The sequence below is a fragment of the Lontra canadensis genome, unplaced genomic scaffold (genome assembly GCF_010015895.1).
Source record: "Lontra canadensis isolate GAN:19392208 unplaced genomic scaffold, GSC_riverotter_1.0 scaffold104, whole genome shotgun sequence".
NCBI classification, from domain to species: Eukaryota; Metazoa; Chordata; class Mammalia; order Carnivora; family Mustelidae; genus Lontra; species Lontra canadensis.
In genome coordinates, this window is record NW_022631098.1 from 2,337,813 (window position 1) to 2,348,764 (window position 10,952).

Here is a 10,952-nt window from a genome sequence, read left to right on the forward strand (position 1 = left end):
TCGCCTGCCTCTCTGCCCACTTGTGATCTCTCTCTCCCTGACAAATAAATAAAAATCTTAAAAAAAAAAAAATCTCCCAAGTAAAAATGCCCTAAACTTGACTTCACTGTGAATTCTAACAAACATTTAAGGAACTAATACCAATCCTTCTCAACTTTTCCAAAAAAACTGAAGAGAACACCTTGATTCTATGAGGTCAGCATTACCCTGATACCAAAGCCAGACAAAGACACCGTAAGAAAACTACACATCAACATTCCTATTAACATCGATGCAAAAATCCTCAACAAAATACTAGCACACAAACTTGGCAGCATGTAAGTGAATTACACACAATGAACAAATTGGATTATTCCTGGAATGCAAGGGTGATTAAATATACAAATACTTATCAATGTAATACACCACATTAGCAGAGTAAAAGAAAAAGCCCACATGATCATCTCCACTGCAAACAAAACAAAACAAAAACCCCCTATTTGACAAAATTGAACACCCTTTCATGAAAACCCTTAACAAACTAGAAATAAAAGGAAAATGCCTCAGTGTAATAAAAACTATATATGAACATCCCATAGTGAACCTGATATTCAGTGGTGAAAGACTAAAAATTTTGCTTCTGACATCCAGAACAGGGCAAGGTAGTCTGCTTTCACTGGCTGTGTTCAGCATAGTACTGGAAGTTCTAGCCAGAGAAATAAGGCAAGAAAAACAAATAAATGGGACTCAAATGGGAAAGGAAGAAGTGAAATCATCTCTATTCTGGATAATATGATCTTAAAAATAGAAAACCTAATTATTCCACACAAAAACTTTTAGAACTAAAAAATGAACTCAGCAAGGTAGTAGGATATGAAGCCACCAAATGAAAATCAGTTGCATTTCTCTACAATAACAATGAACAGTCTGAAATAGTAATTACAAAAATAATTATACATATTAGCATCAACTAGAATAAAATACTTAGGAATTATTTTCATCAAGGAAGTGAAAGATTTGTATAATGAAAACTACAAAACAATGAAATTAAAGAGACATTAATAAATGAAAATGCCATTCCATGTTCACAGATTGGAAGACTTAATACTTTTTAAGATGTCAATACCACCTAAAATGATCTACAGTTTGAATGCAATCCCTAACAAAATTCCAATGACATTGTTTTCCAGAAATACAATAGCCCACTTCAAAGTTTATATGGAATCTCCGGAGACCCAGAATAGCCAAAACAACTTTGATAAAGAAAGAAGCTCAGTGACGCTGAGTAAAATAAGTCAAGCAGAGAGAGTCAATTATCATACAGTTTCACTTACCTCTGGAGCATAAGGAGGACATTAGGAGAAAGAAAGGAAAAGCGAATTGGGGGAAATTGGAGGGGGAGATGAACCACGAAAGACTGTGGACTCGGAGAAACAAACTGAGGGTTTTGGAGGAGGGTGGTAGGGGGTTGGGTGAGCCTGGTGGTGGGTATTAAGGAGGGCATGGATTGCATGGAGCACTGGGTATGGTGCATAAACACTGAATCTTGGAACACTGAAAAAATTAAATTAAAAAAAAAAGCTGGAGGACTCACTTCCAATTTCAAAACTTACTATACAGCCACAGAACTCAAAACAGTGTGGCATTGGCATAAAGACAAACACGCAGACTAACTGAATAAACACTTCAGAAATAAACCCTTACATATACATGCCAAATGATTTTTGACAGGTGCCAAGACCATTCAATGGGCGAAGAATAATCTTCTCAAGAGTGTTGAGAAAATTGGATATACACATGCAAAAGAATGAAGACTCTTTTCTAGCACTACATACAAAAGTTAACTCAAAATGGATTGAATTATTGACTATAAGACTATGTAACCATAAAATGCTTAGAAGAAAACAAGTCAAAAGTTTTACAACATTGGATTTGGTGATGAATTCTTGACTATGACACCGAAGGAATAAGCAACAAAAGTGAAAATAGACAAATGAGACTTCATGATAAAATAAAATTCTATGCATCGATAGACACTAGCAAAATAAAAAAGAAACTCACAGAGTAGGAGAGAATATTTACAAATAATGTATCTGAGAAGGGTTTACCTCCAGAACAGAGAACTCCCCAAACTCAACAAAAACCAAACAACCTGATTTTAATAATGGACAATATATATGTTTCTCCAAAGAAGATATGCCAACAGCCAATAATCAGACAAAACATGCTCTACATCACTACTTATTAGGAAAATGCACATCAAAACTATAATGAGATACCACCTCATACCCATTAGGATGGTTACTATTTAAAAAAAAAATAACGGAAAATAAGAAATGTTGGCAAAGATGTGGACTAATTGGCAGTTTTGTGCACTGTGATGGTAAGAATATAAAATGGTAAAACCACTATGGAAAAGGATATGGCAATTCCTAAAGGAACTAAAAATAAAAATACCATGTGAATTAGCAATTTCATTTCTAGGTGTGTATGAAAAAGTGAAAGTAGGATCTCAAAGAAAAATTTGTATACCCAAGTTCATTGCAGCATTATTCCCAATAGCTAAACATAAAAGCAGCCCAAGTGTCCATTAACGGATGAATAAAAAAACTGTGATACAGACATATAATAGATTATTCAGTTATTGAAAGAATGGAAATCTTACATACACTACAACATGAATAAACCTTGAGGATATTATGCTAATTGAAATAAACCAGTGAGACAAATAACCTATGATTTTACCTATATAAGATAGTTACAGTAGTCAAAACCATAGACACAGAAAGCAGAATGATGGTTGCCAGTGTCATGGTGGGGGTACAGGCTGGTTACAGTTTAATGGGTATGGGGTTTCAGTTCTACAAGATGAAAAGAGTTATGGAGGTTGATGGTGGTGATGGCTGCACAACATTACGAATGTATTTAATACCAATGAACTGTATGCTCACGAGCTGTTAAGATGGTTAATATTGCTTTTTGCGTGTTTTACAATACATAAAAAATTTGTAGGAAGTTCAATTCTTATACTGCTTAAGCATTTGTTATCTTAAAAAAGGATGTCATTCAAAATTAAATGATTAATTAGGTCAAATAATGAAACCGTTCCAATATTGCTCCAGTGTTATCAGAAAAGTGTACTGCAAGAATTTTGTTTCTCTAGGTTGTATAAATTATGTACAACAATTCTCTTTGTTGTCAGTATACATAAGGAGAGGAAATACAAATTATACATAAGCTTCGTAAGTAACCCACTCTTTGCGAAAGTTTTTGTACATGGAATTATAGAAGGAAGACTACTGAACTAAGAGACGGCCCATGTGGTTCAGTTTTAGTTCACACTGCTACTTATTGTAACTTTAGACAAAGGGCTCAACATCTTTAGCCTTCAGTTTCATTAGCTGTAAAATAAAGCACTGCAATAAATTAACTGCAAAGGCACTTTCAGTGTCACAATTCTGTGAGGTTACATTATAAAGAACACAATGCTCCGATAGTTAAATAAAAAAAAGTGTGTGAGGAGGGTCCTGCACTGAACACAGGGAGAACCATGGGTTTTACTTAATCTCTGTTACTAATACTTCCCAGTATAACTAATGTTATTCATTACATTTATACCAGCAATATGGTTCTGAGATGCCTTACCATAGTCCAAACTAAGTGAATAAATTGTGCTCAACTTAAAAATCCTGAACTGTTATTTCAAAATGTGAAATTTATAAATCCCAAATCCCTGAAGTAATGAAATATATAACAGACATTGACTAATACGTGCATTTAATTTAGAGAGACAAAGACCAAAGAGAAAAATTCTCTATAGGATATGCCATTTATAGGAAAAATTAAAGAAAAAATGTTTTGTTATTTTCTTTTGATGTTTATTTTAGGCTTAAAATTAATGTTTTCTTCCTAACTGTATTTATTGTTGAGCTTTAAAAATTAACATTTTTAATAGGGAGAAAGTGTCTATAAAAACTATCAAATAGTTTTAATAATATAGGAGGCATGGGGATATAGGTTAAGTCTGTGGGTCTGAAGTGAGATACATGGGGGGTTAAATCTTTTTTTTTTTAGATTGTATTTATTTGAGAGACAACAAGAGAGAGAAAGCAAGTGGTGGGCGGAGGGTCAGGAGGAGGAGACTCTCCGTTGAGTGGGGGAGCCTGACGCAGGGCTTAATCCCAGGACCCTGGGATTATGACCTGAGTTGAAGGCAGATGCTTAACCACTGAGCCACAGAGGTGCAATATGGGGGTTTAAATCTTTAAAAAATTCTACCTCATACTTCACTGTGTGATTTTGTGTAAGTTATTTAACTTATTCCAGCTTCAGTTCCTCATCTGTGAAATATGGGGACTCATAGTATCTGCACCTCACAGAATTAGGATTAAATTAGGTACTACAGGAGAAGCATTTAGGACTGTAACTACTCAATAAATTGTAACTCTTTTTTAGTTTTGTTAGTCACCATACAGTATATCATTAGCTATTGATGTAGTGTTCCATGATTCAGTGGGTATTAAGGCAGGCATGTATTGCATGGAGCACTGCGTGTGGGGCATAAACAATGAATGCTGGAACACTGAAAAGAAATAAAGTGGAAAAACAAAATAGGCACTATCCATGGGCATTACTCTGATTTAAAAACTGATGTAACTGAACATTTATTCTCACAATTTACAGATAACTGATAGTAAGGAATGATATTTGGGGCTTAAAACATTTGCTAATTTGGGGCACCTGGGTGGCTCAGTGGGTTAAAACATTTGCTAATTTGTGTCAAAGGATAGTATTTTGAGGTACTCTTTTTGACTAGGAGGTAGAAAAGAAGTATAGTTTATCTGTGTATTTCTTTTTTTTTTTTTTTAAAGATTTTATTTATTTATTTGACAGAGAGAGAGAGAGATCACAAGTAGGCAGAGAAGGGGAAGCAGGCTCCCTGCTGAGCAGAGAGCCCAATGCGGGGCTCAATCCCAGGACCCTGAGATCATGACCTAAGCCAAAGGCAGAGGCTTAACACACTGAGCCACCCAAGTGCCCCAGCTTATCTGTGTATTTCAAGACACTTCAGGAAAAAAAGCCTTTTCTTTATAAATAGCGTGATGATCAACTTTAATAATTTTTAAGGACACTGTCCCTATATCTATCATTAAAAAAATAAATACGGTTAACTTTGCCATCTGTGATTTACTGTCACTTTTAAAAATTACACCAAAATTTTGGGACACCTGGGTGGCTCAGTGGGTTAAGCCACTGCCTTCGGCTCAGGTCATGATCCCAGGATCCTGGGATAGAGTTCCCCGTTCGGCAACTTGCTCGGCAAGGAGCCTGCTTCTCTCTCCACCTCTGCCTGCCACTCTGCCTGCTTGTGTTGTCTCTCTCTCTCTCGCTCTCTCTCTTTGGTAAATAAATGAATGAATGAATGAATAAATAAATAAAATCTTATAAAAATTACACCAAAATTTCAACTTTGAAATGTGAGAAAAAAATAGAAAAATAATTATACTGAAATTTGAAGTGTGGTGGTCACCCTGATTCATTACTCATGTTTTCCTGTTCATGTTCTTTTTCACTGGTCAAAACACAGAATATAGTTATTTGGTTACTGACAAATAACCACAGAATCGGGGCAATACTTAAATGGCATTAGAAGAATGTGTAAATATTATTCTTTATTTAGTATCTCCTTACCGTTTAAAATCCAAAATTAAAAAAACAAAATAAAATCCAAAATTATTCATACTACTGTCTAGATTTAGTTACTTTAAAAGTTATTATATAAATGACACATATACATTCTTATAGTAAAAATTTCAAGTATAGAATAAAAGTTAAAATCCATCTCCATTTCTTGTAGACTAGTGTGCTCTTCAAAGTTATCTTTATCCATTAATAGATGTGTAACTCTTCCAGATCTTTTCTTATATATTTCAAATTTACACGTATATATACATGTGCACCCATATGTATACACCCACCCACTCCACACAGGTTTGTTTCATTGATATGATGAAACTATACATGTTTTCTGCTTTCTTTACTTATCAGTATGTTAAAGTAACTCTGTCAAATAAATAAATAAAATCTTTAAAAAAAATAAAAATTAGTTTGTCATCAGCAGGACAACTCACTGCAGGCTTGGCCCAAAGATCAGAAGCAGTAGAACGAAAGGGGTCAGGATGGGTCTTCTGTAGGCGGATCTCTAGGAGCTGTGCTACTCTCCGTGTTCATAGACCCATGTCAGTCTCTGAATTGCGTGTTACCAGATGAAATAAAGAAATTGAGAGTAGTCAAAGTTTTGCAGCAATTTGACCCGGCTGTGGTACACTAACACATCATCAGAGGTCTTACAGTTTGCATAGTACCTCTTTGTTATTTGTATTCTTTTCTCTAGCAACTCACTTTTATTTTACAAAAGTATCATTCTGAAGGGGGGCAAAAGGAAACAAACTAAGCTTGCTCTGGCTCATCCATGAATAATTACACAATCATAACTATGTAAATATTAGTATTAACCCTACCACTACCTGCATTAGTACAGTAATGCCCTGTGATTATATGCTCTATGATATCACCCATGATATATGAATTTGGATATAAAATGTTTGCTGACTAGCTTCTGTCTCCAAAGTAGGCTGACCTCGGATATTCAGTTACTTTGGATTAACTCAACATTATATTGTATGCAATTAAATTTCTGATCCTACTTAGTATTATGGCAGGATTTCTCTGTTGTGGTTTTAATTAGGAAGATGAGGGGAAGAGGATGAGTGTGTGTAAGTATGTATGTGTGTTGTGGCACTTTGGTATAAGAGGCCTGTATTATAGAAAGATATCAGACAATAACTACATCTAAAAGAAATCAAGAACAAGCAGAATAATAAGTTATCTGAAATATGGAAGTAAATACTTAATATTTAAAGAAAAGGGGGGCCCTGCCTGGTTCACTTGGTAGATCATGCGACTCTTAATCTCAGGGTGGTGAGTCTGAGCCCCACAGTGAGTGTGGAGCCTACTTAAAATTATGATAAAATAAAACAAAACATGGAGGTAAAAACAAAAAAATGCATGTGCAATAAGGAAAAGAAGATAAAACAGAATAGTGGGACAAAGAATGATCAGGGCTAGGTTAGCATAAGCAGTGAGGGAAGGCCTCGCTACTGAGAAGACATTCATTTTCACGATGCAAAGAACCAACGACAGGAAAACTGTAGAAGAGAGGTCCAGGCACAAGGAATAGAAGATAAAAATGCTCTGAGATAAGAAGCTTGGTGTGTCCCAGCAGCTGAAAGAAAGTAGGGTTGTTACAGCTGAAAGAACAGGCAGAAGTGTCAGGGGAGAAAAGGTCAAAGAAGTGGGCAGGAATCATACAATAATTATACGGGAAACGGACTACGAACTTCTGGTTTGGATGGTGTACCACAGTTGGCTTATATTAGCTCAGTGGAACCAAAATGTAAATTTTCAAGAATTTTGTAAGGTGGTTTTTAAACACAGTGATTACTAAAAATTATTTAAGCTCATAATCAAATAAAATAAAGGTAACAAATACTCAAAATTTAACACCTACTAATTATTTTACTATTTTAGGGGATCATAATACACCACCTTAAAATATGTCAGTTTGGCACAAGGATTGTTTTCAGCTAAAAGCAATTTAGAAAGAACAAATGCAGGAAAAGTTTTCTACCTCCCCATTTGCCTAAAGGTGGGGCACAAATTTCCCTTTCTGAAGGTGTTTTGTCTCTCCTTTACTGCACCAACAGGAGAAAAGTATTATCACCAGAGATAAAAAGTCAGCACTGAGATGGATGTTTACAAACAAACTTTAATAAAATAACCCTTACCTTTACTAATTTCCCTATAAATTTACCTTCCCACAATTTACCACCCTTTATTAAAGTGGTATATAAAACCCTGGGCCTAAACTCCTCTTTGGGTTTTTAATTTTTTTTATATATTTATTTATTTTGAAAGAGAGTGTGAGTGAACAAGCAGGGGAGGGGGTGTGCCAGAGGCAGAGAGAGGAGGAGAGAAAATCTCAAGCAGGACCCCTGTGAGCCCAACGTGGACTTGATGGATCTCACGATGCTGAGACCATGACCTGAGCTGAAATCAAGAGACGCTGTATCAACTGAGCCACCCAGGTGCCCCTGGGTTTTTAATTCCTTTTCTGTGAGACCCCATGTGCATGTAAAACTGAAGTATTATAAGCAAATAAAATTTGTTTACCTCTTCTCTGGTTAATTAGTCTTTTGTCAGTTTAATTTGCGGGTCCTAATTACAAAACCTAGGATAGTAAAAGTTTCTTCCTTCCCTACACTACATTTTACTACGATTTCTTGAAGTTTTTCATATTCACTGCAGTGGCACTGCTGATAACTGTGGCTGCAGTCTCTGTTGTAAGGCTGTCCTGTATACGGCAGGATGTTTAGCAGAATCCCTGGACTCTGTCCACTAGATGCCAATAGCACAGCTGTGACAACCAAAAATGGCCCCCGACATTGCCAAATGTCCCCTGGGGAGCAAAATCACCTGTGGTTGAGAACTACTGGCCTACATGGCTACCTACAGATATAGGTCTGGTGGAAATGATAGATCATGGTGCACTAGGGGACGTTTCTTCCCAATACCTGGGGTCATTTTGGTATCATGAAATTCGGCACGGCCAGGGTATTTTCATCACAAAAACTGACAAACACTACAAATGCTGTTTTGCCAGTTGTCTAGACTGAAGAAAGCGGTGGTGAAAATGGTAGAGGACACTTCATTCATAAATGTGCCGTGGGTCACCACTGCATTATGGATAGTGCAAAATCCTGACACAGTATCTTCAACAGTATATTCAACCTTACTGATTCAGAAACGAGTCCCTCACATCACTGGCCAGTGACGGTACCCCGCATATTCCAAGAACGTGCTCAGTTCTGTCAAAGGTACACGGAGGGTCAAGTAAATTGACAATAAAGAACAAGCTTTGGCCAGATAAAGTCGCTGGTAAGTGCTTTTAAGTACTGTTTACAGCGGAGTAGCCAAGAAGAAAGCCCGGTATAGGTTAAGGAGGTTAAGGAGGTGGCAAAGTCGGGACAGTACAGTAACATCTGGTTAGAAGCAGAGATACAGAGCGGCCGGCGAGCAGGCATGGACTCCAGGGGTGTTCTTTTTTAAATATGAGAGACATTAAAGCATATTAAGATGTTGTTAGGTATGATCCCGTAGTGAGGGAGAAATTAAAGGTGCCTGAGAGGCCTTAATTGAAGAGTGGACGTCTTTTGAGTAGGTTTACGAGAACACAGTCCAGAGAAGAGAGCAGGGAGGGACAGTTACTTAGACGAACAGCAACACGGGTTTCACAGGGTTATAATGAGGCTCTAAATTAACCAACGTGAAAACTTCACTTGTAAGACACTAAAAAGCACCACTGAACCACACCGCTCATGTAACGGAGGAATTTACTACATCCAGGTTCCACCTGCAGATTCAGAAATGGAAGACTTTCTATCTCAAATTGACAGTAATTTTTATTTTAATAGATTAAGACTCCAATGACCTTATCTTCATGAGAAAAAGCCCCCAAGGCCAGTCTTTGAATTCTCAGTACCACTTACTTTAAAAGCTGGGAAAGAGTATTTTAAGCTAATTTGCTGGGATCAGAACCTACACTTCCTCCTTTGTGTTAGTGAACCCAGCAAAGTGTTTCGTGACTTTTAAAAAAAAAAATCAGTTCTGTCATTTCGCTCTTCCTTTTTTCCTTGTAGTCCTTTATCCTGAGGGCGGAGGAGGGCAAACAACCACTAACGTACTGCTTGAAAGAACGTTTTCCCTTTTCTAGCTCCAAACAACGCAATGAAACGACAGGAAACAGTGTCAGGGGTCGAACTGGGAAAAAAAAAGTCCAGAAAAAAAAAAAATATATATATATATATGGTGGGTTAACAAGTTATTTTGCCCTTGGCCTCAAGGGGGAGAAACCAGGTCTCTAGGGGGTGCGAAGAGCTAGGGCCGGGAGGTGGCAGAACGAGCAGGGAGGGCGTCCAGCCACAGCAACGGGGTCAGAGGGGCTGGAGGCCGGCGGGGGTGGGAGGGGGCGACTTCAGGGACACCGTACGTTTTTAAGGGGTGGGCTGGGGAGCGGAACTCAAGGGCAGGGGGCCTTTAGGGCTCTGGAGAAGGGTAGGCTCAGACCAGGCGCCACAAAGTCGGGCGGAACTGCTGTGGTACTGACGAGAGGGAGGGGACACCGTTCCCTTCACCTGTCAATCGCCGCGCTCCCGAGCTCCGCGGGACTCCTCGGTTACACAGCAGACGGAAATGACGCGCTCGACTTCCGTTCTCAACTCCTCGAGGCCCCGCCCTAGTACCGCCCCTTGGCCCCACCCCTTGATACCGCCCCTTGGCCCCGCCCCTTAATACCGCCCCTTGGCCCCGCCCCCTAGTACCGCCCCTTGGCCCCGCCCTTTCCTCCATCCGGACGTCACCGTCTCCAGGGGGATCCAAAACAAAAAAAGTGATAGTCACACCTGTGAGCTCTCTCTGCGATCGTTAATGGCTTTGAGGCAAAGGATTTTGAAAGGGAAACCAAAGGAAATTTCTGCGAATTGGGGCTAAACTTACTGCAAAGTCTGGTCACTTCCACCAAGGGATTTAAAGATGTGGGAGAAATACACAAAATCTTTCATATTTAAGTATTTTATTCATTTGTGAATCAGAAAACGGATCCTTTTATCGATTTGGCAGCTAGTGCTCAGGATCAATGAATAAGTGACAGGTGATTGTAGTCTAATGCTATTTCTAAAGTTAAGCTCTTTAGCTGGTGAAGCTTAAACCACTTTTTTTTTTAATTGAGGTATAATTGACACATACCATACATTACTTTCAGGTGTACAACATAATGATTTAGGACTTATTTATATTGCTAAATGATCCCTACAATAAGTCTAGTTAACATTTTTCACCGTACGTAGTTACAGCTA

The 10,952-nt window shown here is 38.0% G+C and overlaps 1 protein-coding gene across 4 annotated transcripts in view; it reads right to left on the reverse strand.

Annotated features, from left to right (window-relative positions):
• CUNH11orf65 (chromosome unknown C11orf65 homolog) overlaps nucleotides 1-10,327 on the reverse strand; it is a 63,175-nt gene extending 52,848 nt beyond the window's left edge. For all 4 annotated transcript variants that reach the window (XM_032838320.1, XM_032838319.1, XM_032838321.1 and 1 more), the window contains exon 1: nucleotides 10,233-10,327. The gene's annotated coding sequence lies outside the window, so the exon portion shown is untranslated. The remainder of the gene's footprint in view (nucleotides 1-10,232) is intronic.
• Between the last annotated feature and the right edge of the window lie 625 nt (nucleotides 10,328-10,952).